Raw genomic sequence first — 15,184 nt, forward strand, 5'->3', positions numbered from 1 at the left:
AAAAAAACAAATGGTAAAAAAGTTACGGCCTGGACACGGACACGGACACGGACACGGACATGGACACGGACACGGACACACACACACACACACACACACACACACACACACATACACCACTAAGTTGCATGGTGTGATGGACTAATAAAACGAGTAAGCACTTTGTCTGATGAAGTTGCATTAGGGGGTAGAGCTAACTGTTTTTCCTGCTTGTGTTTGTATTTGGATACGAAATATATTTGGTACAGTATATTTTGCAAAAGTAGAACTTTCACGAGTTACATCGGCCAATTTCCAAATTGCTAATATTGATGGAGTATATGGGGTTGATCATCTTATCTCATCAAGACCCTACAATACAATGGTCTACAATCGCACCAATCTACCCATAAGACTGAATGAACAGTGACATTCTAATGGAAGATTCAATCAGAAAAATGAATTGTCCAACCACCTGTATTTTTAAACAATTTTGTTACATTAAATATTTGAAAGTCACTCTGTCTTGATTTCAGCACAAATTGTGCCGCGCGGCTTCCTCAACAGTGCAAACTGAATTCTTCAAGGCAGCATAACTCCTGATAACCCACACCCGACACAAGCTGCACAGCATGGTGAGAAAGTGACCCTGAAACGTTACATTGCGGCTTCGCGTTAGTAATAAGTTGGGATGGCCGGAGCATCATGTTATAAAACTACAAAGTAAGAAGAGCAAGCAGACCTGGGAACAGGTCAGCTGTGTTCACGTGCAGGCAGACCCCATGTAGAAAGCACATGCCTTGGGACAAGGGTAAGCATTATTCCATAGGGAAAGGGAGGGGAGAAGCAGCCATTATGTCACTAAACTTCCATCCCCCTGATATTACACATGGAACCACAAATAATGAACTTTTATTGTCACTGAATATGGCCTGCAGCAACAGTTTTTATATCTCAGTAATTGATGAAACAACTACTCATCAAATGGATATCGATTAATTATTTGAGTCTAAAAGTTTAAATGCTGGCTCACAAAGTCTTTCTTTGCCCTGCTACAATTAGCTCATATGATGGCAGAAGACAATTCTAAAAAAGACAAAATGCCCTCCATTGCTTGACCTCACCCAAAGTTCAAGCAATGGTCAATCTATTGAATCAAAGCCTCGTTTTGTGCAACGTAGTGCTAATTTAACGCTTGATTACAGGCATGGATATCAACAATCGTAACAGGATCAGGAAATTAGCTTATGGCGAATTGAATGGAGTTTTTCAGTTACACGTCCCAGGCTGATTGATGAAAGAAAACACCTGTATCACAAACTTTGCCCCCAAAGCAACTGTAAGTCAAACAGACATAACAGCGTCTGTCACCTTCACTTGAAAGGTGAAGAAGTGAGTGCACAGTGTACCTATCATGGAAAAACATGATTTTGAAGGCCATTTATACATTTCCTCCACGAAGAGGGTGGAATGTTTGCATTTCTTTTGAACTCCTCACACAGCCTGTATGTGCCCCTCCACTCTGACCTCTACTTGTTACCAACCTCCTCTCACTTTTTAAACCTCACACCCCCCACACTCAACAAAACAAACCTCCCTTCTTTCTCCTTAATATCCCCTCATTTTCTATATTTTATCATTTTTCCGAGCACCACCTCCTGGGTTCTGTTGTACCGTGGGGTATCACGTTTAAAGGTTTCCTGACATCTACTTATTTATAGTACAATAATATATATTTTTAATGTAACAACACAGAGGGATAAAATCTCCAAAAAAACAAAAAAAACAAACAAGGTAGGAATGACAACATTAGGATGCCCTCATAAGACACTGCAATCCTCTTACAGATTACCATCATGACATCTTATGACATTTTACTATTGTTGTGGGATTGTGATGGATGAAGAAGAAGAATGAAGAAGAAGAAAAACAATGAAGAATGACATCACGTTACGATTCCATAAAACGACGCCACAATCCTCTCATGGTTTAATAGCATCACGATATATTTTGACGTAGTTCCATCACAATCCCACAACAAAAGTAAAATATCATTCCTACCTTGATAGGAAGTCCCCGAGTCATTCTTGATAAAATTCCAACCCTAGAATAAAAGGGAATCGTAATGTGGTGTCATTTCTACCTTGTTTGGTTGTCTTTTTTTGGATTTCATCCCTCTGTGTTTTTACAATAATTTTTTTTCTTGTTTCTGCAATTTTTAAAGCAATAAATTGCTTAATGTTTCACATATTTTATTATTTTGGTATGGATTAAATCTATCAATAATTCCAGCAATCTCTGTGTGTGTGTCTGTGTGTCTGTGACCGCTGTTTCTCAACAACCACTGGTCCGATCTAATTGAAACTTGCCAGGTATATTGCTGGGGACCTGAGTATGTGCCTTTTCAAGGTTTGATATTAATCGGACAAGTGGTTCCCAAGTTATGGCCATTTATTTACCAAACCAATGACAGGACATGTTGCTGCGTAGGCGTGGCCGATGGGGGAAAGGGTGCCATTGAGTTACCAATGACAGGACACGTTTCTGTGTAGGCGTGGCCGTTGGGGGAAGAGATCCTCAGCCGCCTTCCCCATTACAGGTTACAACGTACAGACTTCCGGATAGTGATGACTTGCTGTATTCTAATAATTTCTCGATTTCTTATGCGCATTTATAGATAAACACAATGCCCCAATCCAGTCGTCATTTACGAGAGCAAAGGAACGGACTGTGTGGTTGTTTGCAAGTTTTTTTTTTTTTTTTTTTTACTCGTACGGCCACGCATGTACCGGCACGCACTAGTGTTATTAAATTCGGCTTATGGTACACTACTGAAGATGGGCTTGCTACACGCACCTCTCCACATGTCGTTGCAGAGATTGACGTCACAGATTTGCTGCATTGTCACGATTTACACCAACCGTAATACAAACATTTCTTTTGTACAAATGTATTTGTAATATTGGTGATATTATATTGATTTGAAATTTATTTGTGATAAAAGAAGGTCCAAGTGGTCTAAATGGTCAAGGGTCTAAGCTGTCTAATTTGATTGAAGGGTGTAAGGGGTCTAAATGGTGTTCAGGTCTTAGGGGTCTTAGGGTCTTTTGGGTGCTCAGCATCTTTTTGGTCCTCTGGGTCTTTTGGGTCCTCGGTGACTTTTGGGTCTTCAGGGTCTTCACGGTCTTTTGGATCCTTGGTGACTTTTGGGTCATCGTTAACTTTTGGGTATTTGGGGTCTTTTGGATCCCTGGTGACTTTTGTGCCTTTGTGGTCTTTTGGATCCTCAGTGACTTTTGGGTCTTCAGGGTGTTTTTGGTCCTTGGGGACTTTGGGGGCTTTGGTAACTTATGGGTATTCAGGGTCTTTTAGGTCTTCACGGTCTTTTGGATCCTTGGTGACTTTTGGGTCTTCAGGGTATTTTTGGTCCTTGGGGATTTTTGGGTCTTCTGTATCTTCTGGTTTTGTATCCAAGATATTGTAGTTTCATATATATTTTTTATTATTGTTCTGAAATTTGTAGAATTTGTTTTTCACTTGGAAGTTTGGGTTACGATGAGTAAATGAAGGTGAAAAAAGTCTGAATTGATGAAATTTAATTCTAGGCAACAACGCAACAAAAGGTGAAAAATTTGAAAGGAGTGTACACTTTCTATCGGCCCGGTATACATATGAAACTGTTACAGTATTCAATGCAGCTCGTATTAATAAAACTCTTTCAATTAATATGAAAATGACTTCAATGATTTTCACTGATAAATGCATTTTTTTTGCAACTTTCTCCTTTTCCAAAAATATTCAACAAAATGCTCCAATTTTATCTCACCTGGAATGCCATTCTGGGGTGCTGATGGGATGGCGCGTCATCAGTGGCTCCATCCATCCACCCGTCTACAAATACTTGCTTGCAACTTCTCCTCTGAAACTACACATTTGATTTTGATGAAACTTTAGCAAAACCTTCATCACTGTGTATGTACCAAAGTTTGTTCACACCAATCAAAAAATCAGGGTTTAATCAGGGGGTCTATTGGGAGGTTGCCCCCAACCCCCACCCTGAAAGAGGTATTTGCTTTCTTCTCTGAAACTACACACACAATTTCAATGAAACTTGACCACAACCTTCATCACCCATGATGTACCAAAGTTTGTTCACGCTCTTTAAAAAAACATCGGGGTCGAAGGGAATTTACGGGGAGGGTGTGGGAGGGAACTGGGGAGGGTTGCCTCCAAAAATAGGTATTTCCCACAACAATGATTCATTGGTACATTTTTATGATTCCGTCCCACATTGACTTCGTCCTCTGTATCCTTATTCTACCAGGTGAGCACCCTGGGGTATTGCCCCTATTTTTACCTTTCCAGAGTGGGTATTGCATTTGGGTCTGTTTGTTACTTGGCAAAAAAAAAATATATATAGACATGTATATATATATATATATATATATATATATATATATATATATATACATATATGTTGTTCGTCTTTCGGCTGCTCCCGTAAGGGGTCGCCACAGCGGATCATCCGTTATGATCCGCATACTGACTTGGCACAGGTTTTACGCCGGATGCCCTTCCTGACGCAACCCTGGTCGCCTCTTACGACACAGGGATAAGGATTGGGTTTCACCATGATTCTGAGCTGCCCTACACCCTCTCATCACGCGGCCCAGTGCAGGGCTCCCGTCCTCAAGCGATCCTCCAACCCAAGCCTCCGAGTAGCCGGATTACAGGCGCACGTCACGACGCCCGGATATATATATATATATATATATATATATATATATATATATATATATATATATATATATATATATATATATATATATATATATATATATATATATATATATATATATATATATATATACATATACACATGTATATTTTTAACAAGTATGTTGATCGCCTCCGTTTGTAAAATTTGTTTGTCACTTGGCGAAAATGTTTTTTGCCAAGTATGTTGGTCTGTCGCGTTTGTCTGTCTGTTTGTCACACGATTTTTGGCAACAGTTTTCAAGCAATCGTTCTGAAATTTTTTTTGTATGGGTAGGTGACTGGCCAAGGACGGGAACACTTAATTTTGGTGACGATCCGGAACCGGATCCGGATCTGAGAATTTACTAAGTGATTCTTCGCCGTTGAGAGATAGGGCCAAAAACGATATAGCACGATATCTCAAAAGGTTATAGATTTATTCGGACGAAACTTGGTGGACTGGTTGGGTATGTGAAAAGGACTAATGGATTCAATTTTGGTGAAGATTCCAATCTGGATCCGGATAAGACAATTTTTCAGGTGATTCTTCACCATTGAGAGATGGGGCCAAAAACTATGTACTGCATGTTATCTCTAAAAGCTGTGGATGACTTGTAACAAAATGAGGTGGAAGAGTTGGTTAGGTGACGAGAACAAGCTGATTTGATTTTAGATAAGGTCCGGAATCAGATCCGACCTATCAGTGGGATTCAAATTTTAAACTATTCAGCCTGGTAGAGGTATGTGCTCTTCCAAGTGCCATTCCGTTTCGCCAAGTGTCACTCTTTGAGTGATTTTTCATTTGTGTGTCTGTTTGCACAGAATATGAGTATGTCTATCAATTACGTACTTATGAAATGCGATTTTGTAGCATTGGAACGTAAGTGCGTCTACTAATTTTGTACTATTGAAATACGAGTACATGTATTAATTACATACTATTGTAACATTGTTCATCTATTATGTACCATTGGAAAGTGACTGTCTATTAATTATGCACTACTGTATTAAAATGTGAGTATGTCGATGAATTCCGTACTATTGGTGGAGTCAATAGGGACAAGATGCCGCCAACTTTTAAACCAAAGCCGGGTCACAAAACATCCAAAAAATATAGGGAATATAATATGAAAAGGCCATATCAGCAGTAAATCGAGGAATGATCTCTAGGAAAGCAGAGGAGGAAGGAACATGGCATTCCAAAAAATGTTATGTAGAAACAACACAACAATCTGGATACCAGACTTCAAATGCAGTGGTGGAGTAGTATATTATAGAAAGGATCCAGGTCTGTGCAAATTGTTGTTTTCCATGAGACACATTTGAGCAAAGGTATATTGCGAGAGCTACCTCGATAAATGTGGCATTGCAGTCAGAAAATTATCGAAGAACCAAGTTAATTCTATAAGATAAATAAAATGACCGTTTTTACAGCCATTTTTCCCTGCTGTGCAGTGGTTGGGCTTTTTTCTTGAGACAATGTTTTATGGCCGGATGCCCTTCCTGACGCCAACCCTGGTCGCCTCTTACGACACACAGGGATATGGTACACCTATTCTAACCGGGGCATACACCGGGACCAGTACACTGGTACTCATTTCGACGACCTCGGAAGGATGACAGGCTGAGTCAATCCCCTGGGTTTAATTCAGCAGCCAACGGGGCTTGAACTCAGGACCCTGGGATCCCAAGCCACCACCCTAACCACTAAGCCAACACCAGGCTTAACCAAGTTAATTCTATGTTGTATGTAATTTAACTTTTTGTAAATTGGACAATTGTTTAAGATTTTCTTCTTGTTAACAGTTCTGTGTTCAAAACAATATAGTTCTCTGAAGCTGTGAAGTATTAAAAACTAGAATGGCACTCGGTGGAGCGCATACCTCCGCCAGGCTGAACAGTTTACGTTTTGTGTCCCACTGAATGGCTGGATCTGAACCAAAAATCGAATCGGCTTGTTATCGTCACCGAACCAACTCATACACCTAGTTTTGTCAAAACTCATCCACAACTTTTTGAGATATCATGCTATAAAATAGTTTTTGGCCTCATCTCTGAATGGTAAATAAATATTTGAAAAATTCTCGAATCCAGATGCGGATCTTCACCAAAATCAAATCAATTCAGTCTGGTCACATAACCTATCCACCAAATTTCGTCTGAATCCGTCCATAATGTTTTGAGATATCCTGCTCACAGACAGACAGACAGACAGACAGACAGACAGACAGGGGTGAAAACACTGAACTAAAGATCATGAATAACCATGACGCACGTGTTTTTTGTTTGTGTGATAAAGGGATGAAGTCATTAACACTGTTAATTTTGAAGAATAAGTCAATTTGTACTCCTTTGGGGACTTAAATTGTGCCTGAAGTAACTGAGTTGTTGTTTATAAAACTCAAACAGCATCTCTATACACCTCATATGTGGGGACAAAGGTGTAAACATTACACATTACACAATGCTATTTTAAAGTATATATACTCTCAATATAAATTTTGTTTGATGATAACCGTTTACAGACATGATGGGTAGACATAATATAATAGCTTAAAATAGATACACAGGCTTACACAAAACAAACTACAATCTAAAAACTGCCAAAATCGACCCCATTCACAACAGTTTGTGGTTTAAGATGTTTTGACATCTCAATGCCAACTGAGCATCCTGGGTGTAAGTTGTTTTGGCATTATTGTTTCAACAAGTAATGTAACAGGAATTTGTGTATTATTGTGTTGGTTGCTTCTTGGTTGTAAGGAACGATCTGATCTCTGCAGCTAATGTGTCGAGATTCGATTCCCAATTTGATGCCATAAACTACCCCATGCATCGTGAGTGATCGTTTCAATCTTGTAGTGTAACTTACATTTCAGCAGCCGATAAAGGAAGCAGTAGAGACACAAATTGAGGTCAGTATGTGTCACAACCTAAAGCTGTAATTATTCAGAGCACAATGGGCAGGAAGTCAGAACACAAAAATGTCAGTTGGAATGAATGCATACCGGAGCACAGACATTACAAGACAATATAGGAGGCAATTATAAATTGCTGTCAGGAAAATAAATCATGATGAATAAATAAAAAAATACAAATTGAGGTTAAAGAAGAAGTGCTCTGCGTTCTTTTGCTCCGCTTGGCTCTTGTAATCACATTAGTTGTGATCTCGTTCTCCGGATTTCAGAATGTAGAATGAAGACCTACGAGGGCCCAGCATTCCCACCTTCTTTTGTTTTTAGGATCAAGTATTGAGAATCAAGTTGTTATGTTTTGCTGTTCTCATGTCTTTGTTGAAAGAGTTGTTTTCAGAATTGTCACTGAACATCACAAACCCGAGTCCAAGTATAGGTTGTTTGTTGTATGCCGGTGTCGTTTTTAAAATGTCAGTGAGGTTCTGCTTTCGAACTGCGGTTGTTCTGGCAATTACTCACACAATGTCAGCACTCATCAACTTCCAGGTTCTTGTCACTTCATTTTTCAGGTCCTGGCACTTAGTCATTTTCCATGGATCGACGTTATCTATACCAGTCATTGGGTACTGAAACATTGATTATCAATGCTGTCCTTTCGTTTTTATATTTGATTGTCAATGTCCAAACATTGATGACCAATATCTGATCATGTCCTTGTGAAGATATCTCTCTCCTTGGTGGCCTTCAGAGAGTTGCCAATGGACTGACATTTATGGCAGTTCAGCAATGCAGATTTGTCTGGCCTGAAATCGGCTATCTCCCTCACGGGCTAATAGACTATCTCATCAGCTCCTGAGATTGGCAGTTCCTGGAGTTCCATCATCAACAAACTTTTTCGTGTTCAGCATTTTCTCCATTCACACCTTCAACTGTCCGATTCAACATCCTAACTATGGTACACAGACACAGAGGTGATGTAATCACCACCAAGCAGCTTGCATTCTCCACCTGGAAGGTAGAAACCACCAGTTTCTCCACATAGCCTACAACCAGTGTGTGCTTCGACAAAGCAGAAACCAGTATTAAGCTCAGCTAAGGTCAATGGCCCGGTTGCATAAAATTCCCTCATCCTTAAGGAAAGATTCTCCTTAAGATGCACCGTGATTCCTTAGCGAAGGATTTTCCTTGAGGGCTGTTGCATAAACAACCCTTAGGAAATCCTCAAGTAAGGATTTCCTTAAGGTTGAGGAAATCCCGAGGAGAGGTTGCTATGCTAGGCAACCAATCGGATTAGAAGAAGAAAGAGGTGTCCGTAAGCTGGATGGTGGCAAAGTGATTTACAAACCGGCTTCAGGAAGAGACATAAGCACGAGTGGAGGCTTTTCACAAGCACAAGAGAGACAATACATTGTATATTTGTTTGTGTGTTGTTGAAGTAATTTCATGTTTAATTACAACACGATAACTATAAATAGTGTATAATTGTTCAGAATCTCTTAATTTGGGTAAGACCTGGGTCCATAGGGTAAACCGGGACTCCCTCGAGTTGAACGAGGCCCCACACTTCTTTCGACAACACGGGATTGATGAGTTATGGAACTAGTAACACGCCACATTCAATCTATTTATTAAGTATGCAGTTGACTTTTTCTGGGGGTCACCGTCGGTACCAATTGAATTGGTATCTAAATAACCTGAACACGAAACAATAAATGTTCACTCCATCAAAGTACCACTACACCAGTAGAACGGATTAACAACTCGTTCAACTGCACCTGCAGTACCTGCACTAGAACACACCTTGACATCGGCCCAGATATCACGTGTTAAATACCATGCAGTTGTCAGTTTGATGGAGTTGATAAATAAATTATTTAAAACACATTGTTGTGGAAAAGACTCATGGGGGATCAAGGATCCTTCGTATAATCCTAGCTATTCCTTCATGTGTGTTTTAGATGAGGGTAACATCATGGACGTCAAGCAGGTTGAGGCAGTCTCTGAAAACACGTTCGTGGTGTATTGCACGGCGATAATCGTCCTTTTTTTGACCAATTTCCCTGAAACTCAAAGATTGGTATTTAAGCACGGGGTGATGGGGGGGGGGGTGAGGTTATTAAGGAAAAACTTAAGGAAGATTCAGATATGCAGTGATTCTCAAATTAAGGATGTACTTTAGGGAAAACTTGAGAAAATATTTAAGTAAATCCTCAAATCTTTCCTGAAAAATACTTTATGCAACCAGGCCAATGTTCCCAAGTCTTTTGCCATCCTCCAAAACTGGTGGTAGCTGGTCAAGTCTGCCACTATTACATAATCCCTTTTGGTTTATTCACATCTCCTATACAATATGGTCATGCGAGATGGACATTACTCTTGAAAGAGCTGAATATCTTCATAGTGCCTTCACTGAAAATGCCAAGATCCCCTACCTATCTCCCTTCCAGTGCCCACCATTTCTCAAAACACAGATTTATTTCCGATGCACTAAGGTTGAGAGGTTCCTAGTCAATCTTGACAACTCCTCTGTAACTAGATCCAATTGTATTGGTACTGTAAACGTCAGAAACTGGACTTCAACCCTATCCTCACTCTTCTGCAGATCTTTCTTGCCATCTGCATTGCCAATGCCACTCCAATTCAAAATAAAGGTTCCATTTCTGATCCCTTCCACGACAAACTGGCAGCCGTATTCCCATCATAAGCAAAGTTACGGAATACAGTATATTGTTGTGGAAATGATTTATAGGCATGAAGAATGTATCGCTTCGAATAGTTATTTCCCTCAGTGCACGTTTTAGCACAAGAGGAATATGCGTCGATTATTGCAGAGAAAGCATGCTCACCGAGGAACTGAAACCTCAACGGGGAACTTAATCCAAATGTTTGTGTTTAAGACTGCTTTTACCTTCACCCATGTTTAATGTTTTATCCTTTGTAATCTGTCTTTTATGTATACTAAAAGGGATCACGGCCATACAACACCTACCGGGTGTGAATTTAAGGGAAATTGTAATGACGAGAACGTTCTGGCAGCATCGAAAGGTGTGTAGTGTGACCAACACCACCTCCACCAATCGGCGCTGAGCAGGCAATTCTGGTTGACATCACTGGGTGGGGCTGGGATATCAAGGGGCACCCCAAATCGAGTGCCCAGTCGAGTTTTCAGTTCCTCGTTGAGCTCCTTGCAGTCATTCAGAGCTGCTGGCATCCACAAGCCTTCTGTTGGAGGGGTGGTCATTGGTAGTGGGTCATTCTGACAGTGCAGGGTGGATCGCATTCTCTGTGGTGGCATACCCTTTGCCTTCTGCTGTCTTCCATGGCACTTTGTGGTCCATTTGGTAGAGTCGGGGCAAGCGAGCTGAGCACCAATGGACGTACCACGCAACTCATGCCTGGGTCGCGGCCAATATGTATTTGTCCCATCATATTTCTCTCTGGTCTTTCCCCTGTGGTGTGTCTGACGCTTTGAGGTAAGGATAAGACCAGATCTTCTGATTGTATGAATCCCAGGGTTTACAAAAATTGCTTTTTGTAAATGCAAGAGAAGATAAATTATGAGTGCCTTCCCTGTTCTCCCCTTGTATTATAAATACACAACATCCCATTCAGTGGGTCTCTGATTGAGTTAGTTCCAACGACCAATGATAATTGAGGTAGCACCGGTCAACGAGCATTTTATGAGACAAAGGACTAATCACTCCTTGGGTGTCATTTCCATGGTCTCTGTATATGCTCCGACTGAAGTGAGTGATCTCAACATGAAAGACGCATTCTATGCCACGCTAGAGTCTGTGGTTAATCAGTGCCCCAGGCGAGATACTCTTCTTGTCTTGGGGGATTTAAATGCATCAAATGAAACTGATAGGAATGGTTATGAGACAGGTGTTGGTCCCCATGGATCTGGAACTGTGAACCAGAAAAAGCACCAAGTTCCATGACTTTGCAAGAAGTCATGGACTGAGGGTGGCTGGTTCATGGTTTCAGAGCCCACAAGCTCATCGCTGGACTTGGTATTCCAACACTGGTGGTGTGGCAAAAGAGATTGACCATGTGCTCATTGATGGTCACTGGAGGATGATCCAGAACTGCAGGGTCTATCAGAGTGCTCAGTTCCTCAATACTGACCACAGGCTCTTTGCAGCAACTCTAAAGTTGCAGCTTAAATCTGGGAAAATAGTACAATCCCAGCCTAGGCTGGATGTTGGCAAGCTCAAGGATGAGAGGGTAGCTGAGGAGTTTGTGAACAGGCTGAGTGGGGATTTGGGGGGAGTGGGTGCTTTGGAGAATCCTGAAGAGTTGTGGAGTGCCTTCAAGACCACCATCCTAAATGTTGCCGGTGGATGTCTTGGAACTCACCATAGGGCGAAGAATAATTTTGTCTCTCAAGGTATACTGGATACAATTGAATAGAGTCGCAGGCCAGGCTGAATGGCAGAGCTGAGCTGTTCAGGGAGTTGAGGCGTAAAACTGTACATGTGCTGAGACAAGGAGGCCAATTACGAAGAATCTGTGAGGTGTTAGAGTATCACCTGTGGTCAAGTGATTCTTGTCCTGCTTACAGAAGAATTTGTGCATTGCGTTCCTCTAAGCCCATTCCTGGTGTACTGCAGTGAGAGCGGAGGGTGGTAGGCTCTTGACAGAGGAGTCAGAAGTGAAGGCCCGCTGGGCCGGTTACTTTGAACAGCTGCAACAGGCTGACCCACCAGCTGTTGAGTTGGATGTCAGGGGTGTTACTCTCCCTATTGCTAACCCTCCAATCAACTGTGATCCACCTTCATTTGTGGAAACACAGGCTGCAGTGAACCGGTTGAAATGGGGTAAAGCTCGTGGGATCTGTTGCACCCATGCCGAACTTCTCAAGACTGGTGGAAATGCTGCACTCATGTCATTGCATGCAGTTCTGTGCTCTGCCTGGAACACAGGCATCATCCCAACTGACTGTAAGAGGGGTGTTGTTGTCCCTCTCTGGAAAGGGAAGGGTGATCACGAAGACTGCAACAACAACCAAGAGGTGACGCTGCTCTCAGTGTTGGGCAAGGCCTTTGCTCAGATAATTCTTGATAGGGTTCGCCACTATTCACTTGATCATGGTGTGTGGCACTGTCGGCACCTGTGCAGGAGGATGAAAGTCCGAGTTTTCAGGTCCTTGGTGCTTCCAGTCTTGCTCTACAGATGTGAGACTTGGACTCTGACCAGGGATCTGAGATGGAGACTTAATTCCTTTGGTACCAGATCATTTTGGAGAATCCTTGGCTCTCGCTGGTCAGACTTTGTGTCCAATGAGCAGTTGCTCAGATTGACTCAAATGAGACTTGTTACCTGCATAGTCCATGAGCGTCAGCTGTGTCTGCATGAACACATGGCTCGTTTTCCTCATACTGATCCTGCTCACCAGATTGTCTCAGCGAGGGAGCCTCGTGAGTGGAGGTTGCCTATAGGCCGACCACGTGCCTCGTGATTACAGCAGGTTGAGCAGCATCTCAAGGAGATGGGGATGGGCCAGGCATCTGCCTGGGGGATAGCCAGATGGAGGCCCTGGAGTACCGGGGGAAAGTGGACGCAGCGATGCGCTGCTCCAGCATGCTCCCACACGTGACCTGACTTGATGACTCATCGCTGGTGGAAAAGCTGAGTTGGCTTGAATATCCTTTAACTTTGAGATATTTGGAATTGAGCACGTAATGCTGAATTAAATTCACTCTCTCGCTCGGCGAGGTGTCCGGTTGCACCTTCATTTTTGGTATTTCGCATGGAGAGAAGTCCAGCGCCAGATCAGCGCATGGGCTTTCCAAATTGAGCTGCAGCAGTTATTGGAGTGAATAAACACTTTACAGCTCGGGACATCAGGACCGATTGGCCGGTGTGATTCCCCCAGCATAATCATTGTTGCAGACCTCAGGCGTTTTCACTTCTCCAACTCTTTAATTTCTGAACATCAGTTTGACTTCTTTCTCAGATATTCTACAATGCAGATGTTGCTTCTTATATCTCAGCAATGGATGGATTCTATAAATCCCCTTCTGCCCCACTCCCGAATAGATTCAAGCAAGAATGTACAATTTGGTCAGTGAACTGGCACACAAAGTCCTCAAATAAATAAATAAATTCTGCCTTTCTTCTGCTCTGGTGTCCCTGATTACAGTTAACTGTAGTTGATGTCGAGTTACTATGATCTTACTGCTATGTAGCTACTCCCTGGGGAGTGATAGTTGGAAGACTGATTGCGAAGTTACACCGAATGTGGCCTTTAACCGAGCTGTTCTGCTGTTTACCATTTTGTTGTTTTAATTGAAATCTCCAGCTTCCTAACTTATTTTTCACCACCTTCCATTATTGTGAGTGTTCCACTCTTATAATTAATAATTAGGTGCCCTCTCCCAAGATTCTCTGTCGTCTATATGAAAGTAATGCAAGTCTGTCTGACATTTATTCATTTTGCATTTATGAGTGGATCACATTGCTGCTTGTGTTCATATTACTCACCGGCATGCCATTCTTGAATCACGCGGATAAGGGCGAGGCATGGTAGTTTCCGCCACCTGAGGGGCACCGGTACTGCATGCTGTTGACATTATTCACACACAAATGTGTTCTCAGAAATGACAGACTTTAAGCCAGCAATCGTTCTTCAGCAACAGTGATGGAACAAAATGAGTAATTCATCATTTCAGCCATAAGACGAATTATGGAGGGTCCTGGGGAAAACCATGGCAATGCGGAGTATTAAAGGCAAGGGGAGTCGACGAAAAACAATGTCAAGAATACAGAAGTTCATCCCCTAAAATTGCTAAACTGCATAGTGTAGCAGATATAAACCCAAATGCAGGTGTCATCGTTCAAATTGTGACAGAAGCATGAAATTAATCATGAACAGTCCTGAGAAGGAACATCTTTCAAAAATCCCATAGGACATGAAAAAAATTCAATATGGCTGCCAATTTCAAGGTGGCAGCCATCTGAATCACGAAATCAAGTGATGAGGTATTATCAATTCAAATTAAATTGCAAATGATGTGTTAATCATCGAGATTTGTCATGCATTTGCCTTCGAGGTTAGAAATACCAATTTAAGACTATATCCCCAATATTGGGAGGCCTTCCCCCCAAATAATGGAATGTACCCTCTTGCCCTGATTTGGAGTCCTCTATTTATTTATTTTTATCAATGCAAGATCTATTAGACGTAAAGACGTTAAATATACATTCCTCAAAATGAGGGCCACCTTTGTTAAAATAAGGTAAAAGTGAGAAAGACGTCAGAAATGGAAAGGAAGTTAAAGCACATGTTTTTAGGCCCATTCATCTTCATGGTGCACACATAACTGTTGTTTAATTATCATAAGAAGGGATATAACTCATAGATATGTCACCTAGTAACCTGTGTTATATCTGTGATGAATTTCAGGTTTAACCTGCTTCATATGCCTTTTCACACAATTTTCTGGAGTCTTTATCTAAAATGCGTTGGTATGCCAGTGCTAAGTGGGACTCTATAGCAATTTCTTTACTCTGTACTTTTAAGCTTATTC

General features: G+C 41.6%; 1 long non-coding RNA gene across 1 annotated transcript; it reads right to left on the reverse strand.

Annotated features, from left to right (window-relative positions):
• Positions 1-225: 225 nt before the first annotated feature.
• Positions 226-14,340, reverse strand: LOC147031319 (uncharacterized). Its single transcript, XR_015051838.1, has 5 exons — positions 14,139-14,340; positions 7,610-7,676; positions 3,806-3,904; positions 722-778; positions 226-628 (listed from the first exon to the last, which is right to left on the reverse strand). It is a non-coding gene; the product is annotated as an uncharacterized LOC147031319 (long non-coding RNA).
• Between the last annotated feature and the right edge of the window lie 844 nt (positions 14,341-15,184).

Source organism: Eptatretus burgeri, chromosome 2 (genome assembly GCF_056783735.1).
Source record: "Eptatretus burgeri isolate ZD-2024b chromosome 2, Ebu_testis_v1, whole genome shotgun sequence".
NCBI lineage: Eukaryota > Metazoa > Chordata > Myxini > Myxiniformes > Myxinidae > Eptatretus > Eptatretus burgeri.